At 42.1% G+C, this 7,274-nt stretch overlaps 1 protein-coding gene across 1 annotated transcript in view; it reads right to left on the reverse strand.

Annotated features, from left to right (window-relative positions):
* LOC115595755 (NACHT, LRR and PYD domains-containing protein 14-like) overlaps positions 1–7,274 on the reverse strand; it is a 965,684-nt gene that overhangs the window by 197,128 nt on the left and 761,282 nt on the right.

Genomic DNA, 7,274 nt, shown 5'->3' on the forward strand with positions numbered 1-7,274 from the left:
ATGATATAAAGTCCTCCTCTCCTCCTCCTGAGGATATAAAGTCCTCCTCTCCTCCTGATGATATAAAGTCCTCCTCTCCTCCTCCTGATGATATAAAGTCCTCCTCTCCTCCTCCTGATGATATAAAGTCCTCCTCTCCTCCTGATGATATAAAGTCCTCCTCTCCTCCTCCTGATGATATAAAGTCCTCCTCTCCTCCTGATGATATAAAGTCCTCCTCTCCTCCTCCTGATGATATAAAGTCCTCCTCTCCTCCTGATGATATAAAGTCCTCCTCTCCTCCTGATGATATAAAGTCCTCCTCTCCTCCTCCTGATGATATAAAGTCCTCCTCTCCTCCTGATGATATAAAGTCCTCCTCTCCTCCTGATGATATAAAGTCCTCCTCTCCTCCTCCTGATGATATAAAGTCCTCCTCTCCTCCTGGTGATATAAAGTCCTCCTCTCCTCCTCCTGATGATATAAAGTCCTCCTCTCCTCCTCCTGATGATATAAAGTCCTCCTCTCCTCCTCCTGATGATATAAAGTCCTCCTCTCCTCCTCCTGATGATATAAAGTCCTCCTCTCCTCCTCCTGATGATATAAAGTCCTCCTCCTCTCCTCCTGATGATATAAAGTCCTCCTCTCCTCCTCCTGATGATATAAAGTCCTCCTCTCCTCCTCCTGATGATATAAAGTCCTCCTCTCCTCCTCCTGATGATATAAAGTCCTCCTCTCCTCCTCCTGATGATATAAAGTCCTCCTCTCCTCCTCCTGATGATATAAAGTCCTCCTCTCCTCCTCCTGATGATATAAAGTCCTCCTCTCCTCCTCCTGATGATATAAAGTCCTCCTCTCCTCCTGATGATATAAAGTCCTCCTCTCCTCCTGATGATATAAGTCCTCCTCTCCTCCTCCTGATGATATAAAGTCCTCCTCTCCTCCTCCTGATGATATAAAGTCCTCCACTCCTCCTGATGATATAAAGTCCTCCTCTCCTCCTCCTGATGATATAAAGTCCTCCTCCTGATGATATAAAGTCCTCCTCTCCTCCTCCTGATGATATAAAGTCCTCCTCTCCTCCTCCTGATGATATAAAGTCCTCCTCTCCTCCTCCTGATGATATAAAGTCCTCCTCTCCTCCTCCTGATGATATAAAGTCCTCCTCTCCTCCTGATGATATAAAGTCCTCCTCTCCTCCTGATGATATAAAGTCCTCCTCTCCTCCTGATGATATAAAGTCCTCCTCTCCTCCTCCTGATGATATAAAGTCCTCCTCTCCTCCTGATGATATAAAGTCCTCCTCTCCTCCTGATGATATAAAGTCCTCCTCTCCTCCTCCTGATGATATAACGTCCTCCTCTCCTCCTGATGATATAAAGTCCTCCTCTCCTCCTCCTGATGATATAAAGTCCTCCTCTCCTCCTCCTGATGATATAAAGTCCTCCTCTCCTCCTCCTGATGATATAAAGTCCTCCTCTCCTCCTGAGGATATAAAGTCCTCTCCTCCTCCTGATGATATAAAGTCCTCCTCTCCTCCTCCTGATGATATAAAGTCCTCCTCTCCTCCTCCTGATGATATAAAGTCCTCCTCTCCTCCTCCTGATGATATAAAGTCCTCCTCTCCTCCTCCTGATGATATAAAGTCCTCTCTCCTCCTCCTGATGATATAAAGTCCTCCTCTCCTCCTGATGATATAAAGTCCTCCTCTCCTCCTCCTGATGATATAAAGTCCTCCTCTCCTCCTCCTGATGATATAAAGTCCTCCTCTCCTCCTCCTGATGATATAAAGTCCTCCTCTCCTCCTCCTGATGATATAAAGTCCTCCTCTCCTCCTCCTGATGATATAAAGTCCTCCTCTCCTCCTCCTGATGATATAAAGTCCTCCTCTCCTCCTCCTGATGATATAAAGTCCTCCTCTCCTCCTCCTGATGATCTTAGCGAACAATTACGAGCTAAATGCTAAACGAGCTACATTTCCTTTATCATTTACAATATTTCAGTCTGCTTCAAGAAAATAAAATCACTTCGCTTGAGTTTAAAACTGATCTATTTACACGTCCAGCTGATCTCAAAGAAATCCTGTTAATACAGAACAAATGTAGCAGATTAAACTCCACATACAGTTTAATTTAAGTGTCTATAAATCCAGAAACACGCGCCAGGATTAATTAACTTTAATATCTAACAGATTCTTTCAGTTGGGGCTCGTAACGATTTATTACATGTCTGTAATTTCTGAATATTTGTTTGAATATCTTCCAAGAAGTTTCCCTGGAAAGAAGTTTTCAAATATTCTGGAACTAATTATAGAGCAAACAGACACAGCGTCCAATTAATACACTTCAAAGCTGTTAATCCTGATTAAATATTTACCGAGTGTTTCAGAGAGAGCGAAGCAGGTCGAGTGTTTAACTTCTCGGCGGGGAAGCAACAGAATCACACGTCTGGGTCTTTTTATTCGTCACGATGGCGCCAGATTTCTTTTTCTTCTTCTCATTTCATTGATTTTTCTCTGTTTAATGGTTAATTAATATTTTCAGTTAGTTATCAGCAGTAATGACGATAAACACGAAGACAAGTTACTTTCTCAGTCCTGCTGAGACAGAACCGGTCCGACCCGGAGGCCTCATCATGTTCCTGTGCTGACGTGAACGCTCTGAGAAACATCGAGCGTCCGAAGCAGAGCAGCAGCCTCGTTAATAAAACAGTTCAGCGCTGATTAGTTCACTTTCTTCATGTGTTCGAGGCTCATTTAGTTCCAGTAGGAGCTCTGTGTGTCTGTACTGAATATTACGGCTGTAGGAAGCATTTATAATGTCACAGGTGTTTGATACTTTTACCTGTTGTGTGCTTTAGATAAAAAACTACATTTCACAGTTTCATCCAGAAGCATTTTGGCTCCAGATCAAATATTTGAAGATATTAAAAAGCTAAAATCACAGAAACTCGATGATTTATAATATCTTCGTGGCTCCGACTCAGGATAGAAAATGACACATGGAGCCAAAAAACTCACATTATCTCACCAACAGGGACTTCTGCTGTTTTTCTAACAGTACATTTAAAAAAAAACATGTACTGTTGTGTCGTCTAAGATGATGATGCTGCTGCAGAAGCTTAAAAGATAATAATAAAAATAAATCCGGCTTTTAACCTCTTCAGTGTTTTGTGTGTAATCCGTTCCTTCTTTACGTCTTCGTGCCGTCTTTATTTCTTATCTAACGTTCCTCGTTCCCATCATGTTTTCATCGCCTCCTCCGTCCATGTTGAATATGACGCCATTTTGTTGCTCCTGACTCATCGAGCTGATGTGACATCACAGGTGTCAACACGTTACGAGCTGCGATCAAATCAATTATTGGTATCGTCCGGAAAAATAATCCACATCGTGCGTCTCTTTTAAAAGTAACTGATTACTTTACAAGAATACTGCCAAAAAGTTAGTTACCTGCTCAGACTTCAGCGTTAACAAAGATTATGATCGTGATGTTTTTAAAGAGCAGCGAATGAAAACAAACAAAAACAGCGAGAGAGTTTTAGGATCATTTTAAATCTGAGATCTCGAGAATAAAGTAGAATGTTGTGAACATAAAGTAGTTCGAGGTTTCGGACGTTTAAACATTTTAAAGGGAAAAGTCTCAATATCACGATCAAAGAGTCTAAATAAACATAAACAAATATTAAATAAATATTACAGTAATAAAGAGGTAATTTATGCAAAAACGCTTCACAGATTTTATTTTATCTTTGCAGCAACAGAAGGAAAAAACAGCTTTTTTATAAAGTAATCAGAGTCGTGTGTGTCAGATTTTGTTTTAAGGTGCACACGAGGCGTTCGCTGGTCCACCGGAGGGACCGGCCCGGTTTAACTGGGTCAGTTACAGAACACTCAGACTCACTGTGTTCAGAGACTGCTGGTTTAATGTGGTCCTGGTTCTGGACAGGTGAGAGTCCAGCTCAGAGAGTCCAGGGTTTATTTCTCTGTTTGTGTATTTTAATGTCGCAGAACTTGTCAGAACTCTCAGTGACGACTCGTCTGTGTTTGTGATAAAACGTTCTGTTCGGTCCGACAGCTTCATCACGTGTTCTTGTTAGTCTGACAGATCGTGTCGTGACATCACTGTCAAACTTACTGTTCAGTTTTATTGAGGACTTAAACTGACAGAAAGAGACATAAATAAAGAAATCGCTCATAACGTAAATGAACAAGCCATTAAAATGCTTAATGTTCTGCTTCCACTTCAGATGTCGTGGTATAAATGTCTTCCTCTCCTTTATTTTACGATGATTCAGTAATTGGTTCTTTGTCTTTAATTCTAATATCTTCGTTTCAGCGCCGCAATAAACAATTAGCTTCGCTGCCGCTCGTTAAAACTCCAGAAAATGAAATGAATCGATCGATGAAGACGACGACAAACCAAAGAGGAGGAAACAAACGAGGATATATTCATATTTAACAAGCTGGAATCAGAAAGTTTGGACTTTTATTTTCTTAAAAAAAAAAGATCTCAAACCAACGAATTGATTATCAAAAGAGCCGACAACTGATAACTGAGCCGTGGCAGCTCTGGTTGTTGTTTCGTTCTGCTTCCTGTCTCGGCGACGACTCAGTTAAATCAAATAAAGCAGCAAAGCGTCAGCGAACATATGGCCTCTCAGTTCTCGGATGTCTGAGCGTCCTTGAAGGCACCGACAGAGTGTTTTTAATCACCACATTAACCTGCGATGATAATTTCATCCGGCCTCAGAAGTCGTTCTCTGAAACCCACTCTGAGTCTGAGCGAGTTGATTTTCACGGCGTGCTGAAATGAACTAAAACCGGCGAGTGTAATCGAGCGGCGCTGACAGGACACGGAGAAGCAGCTCGCCGACATGAATCACTTCCTCTCATTCAGCGCAGTAAGAAAGACGAAGTAATTGCAGCGATATTTAAAGCTTCACATCTGAGCCTGTGGAGGAATCCTCAGCACGCAGGACGACGTGTCAAGTCTTTGAAATGTCAGAGGACCAGAGCGGAAAGAAAATTACAGATTCATTCACTCCGTTTTTCGTCACCGCTCGCTGCCATTCAGGGTCAGAGCAGAGTCTCCTAGCATGCACTGGGGTGGCGGTCACGGGCAGGTCAGATACAAACAGCTCTGAGACGTTCAACGACAAGGCTCCAAGGTTTTAAATGTTTAATCTGTTTTACTCCTTCGTGTTGAGTTCAAGTGTCCCGTTAAGACTCTGAACAGGTGAGCGGTAATTCTGTATCAATGACTGTTCTCTATGTAATCAATAGATCAGCAACACAATGAAGAAGATTATTAAGACTTCAGGGTTTTCTCGAATGTTTCTCCTTTTCTTGTGGAAAATAAAATGGACTCTTTTAGCTGAGAAAAGTAAAAATCAGTCTTCGGTGGAGCGACGCTGATAAATGTCACATGTGGTGACGGCTGCAAGGAGACAATGCTCTTATTTTGAAGGAGCAGTCTGTAGATTTGGAAGAAATGTTGACGAGAAAAGAAAAATCTTCACTGACTGAAACTAAAGAAACAAACTGACCTTAAAGAACAAAACAATCTACAGTGTTTTACTTTGTTTACATGTGGCGGACCCTGCCACCCACTTTGTTTATTCACTTACGGAGCAGATAAATATTTCTGACTTTGTGTCACTGAATTAAAATATCTGACGTCCTGTTTAGTGTTGTGTCGGTCGCGAACGTGTCGTTCAAACGAACGAATCTTTTGAGTGAACGAAGTGAACGGAATCACTTCCTGAACTGATTCGTTCCTTTCTCAGTTCACTTGAGCTCAGCCGCGAGCATGCCGGCGGGGAGTGGAACTGCTGCGACTCACACAGAGAACTGTGAGGACGTGATTCACGTTCGCGCTGTGATTCGTTCATGATTCGCGAACCTACTGCATACAGAGAACTGAAGCTGAGGGCGTGACTCTCGTTCACGTACCGTGCAGAAAGTGGCGCTGTGTCAGTCACTCACTCACTCAGGGCAGAGGAGTTGATTCACGTTCAGTAACCGTACTGCTAAAACTAGCGCTGTGTTGCTAACATCCGTGTAGCATCATGTTAAGTGAGTTTACTGTGCACAGAGGACACTTTCACCATGTAATAATTTTAGTGCATGTGTACCACTCAAAGCAGCGCTGCGTCTCCCGCGAATGATTGTGTACTATAGTCCGTGAACGCACCGTCCCTCCGTAAGTGAACGTGAACCTCAGGGCTGATTAATGAACTGAATGACGGATCGTTTGGCTGCTTATCAGTTCAGGGAGTTGGAGAGCACTGAACGATTCGGTGAACGAATCTTTTGAACGAATCATTTTAATGAACAGATTCTAGAGATTCAGTTCAGTAAAAGGAACTGTCGTTCCCATCACTATTGCTGATAATGAGACTGTCTGTGTGGTGCATTCAGGAACAGCTGGGACAAATCCTGCTGATTCTACCTTTATATGTGGTCTTAGATGAGTCCGGTTCTGATCCAGGTTTCTTCGAGAGCCGCTCAATATGTAAAGTGCTGTGAGATGACTCTGTTGTGAATTGGTGCTGTTCAGATGAAGATTGATCGATCGATCGGCTCTGTATTATATTTACTCTTTAAGTACATGAGTTACTCATTTGATCGTTTTTTTAAATCACACATGTTTCTGTGCTCTCTGTGACTGACCACTAAAAAAAGATATTAAGAAACACTTGAAGCTGAAACTCTTCAATTGATTTGCTTCATTCGTATGAAATTTTAATGGTTTAATAGTCTTTGAATTATATTAATGTGAGTTCAAGAGAAAAGGCAAAGGGTACAAATGTCCCTCAGAGGAATACTCTGATACTCTGAGTACATTTCAGAGCCTGTACTCTATTACTTTACTGAAGTAAAGAAGCTGAATCACAAACAAAATATCTAAATATCATCTAAAAGTCATAAAATGTCCAAATAATAACAATAAAAGTTATTATTTGTGTTCTCTGCTGTGTTGTTCTGTATCAGGAACAAAAGCTGCATCTCTACTTTGTTTTCTCAGGTTCCGACAGTCAACACTGAGCCGATCAGCCGATCAGCAGGTTACGTAACGTAATCAATATAAATCCGTATCGCTGCTGTGTGTTTTCAGTCCGCAGCCGGCACAAATGTCCACATGACAAAGTTTCTGTTCGCTGTAATCAACTCTGAGCGGTTTGTTTCTCAGCCGTCAGCGGTTTGTCTGCACTTCAGAAAACACTTCACATCCACCAATCAGAGGCTCCGAATCACCTGAAGCCTCTGAAATAACAACCATCACTGTTCAGAG

This window comes from Sparus aurata, chromosome 14 (assembly GCF_900880675.1).
Source record: "Sparus aurata chromosome 14, fSpaAur1.1, whole genome shotgun sequence".
NCBI classification, from domain to species: Eukaryota; Metazoa; Chordata; class Actinopteri; order Spariformes; family Sparidae; genus Sparus; species Sparus aurata.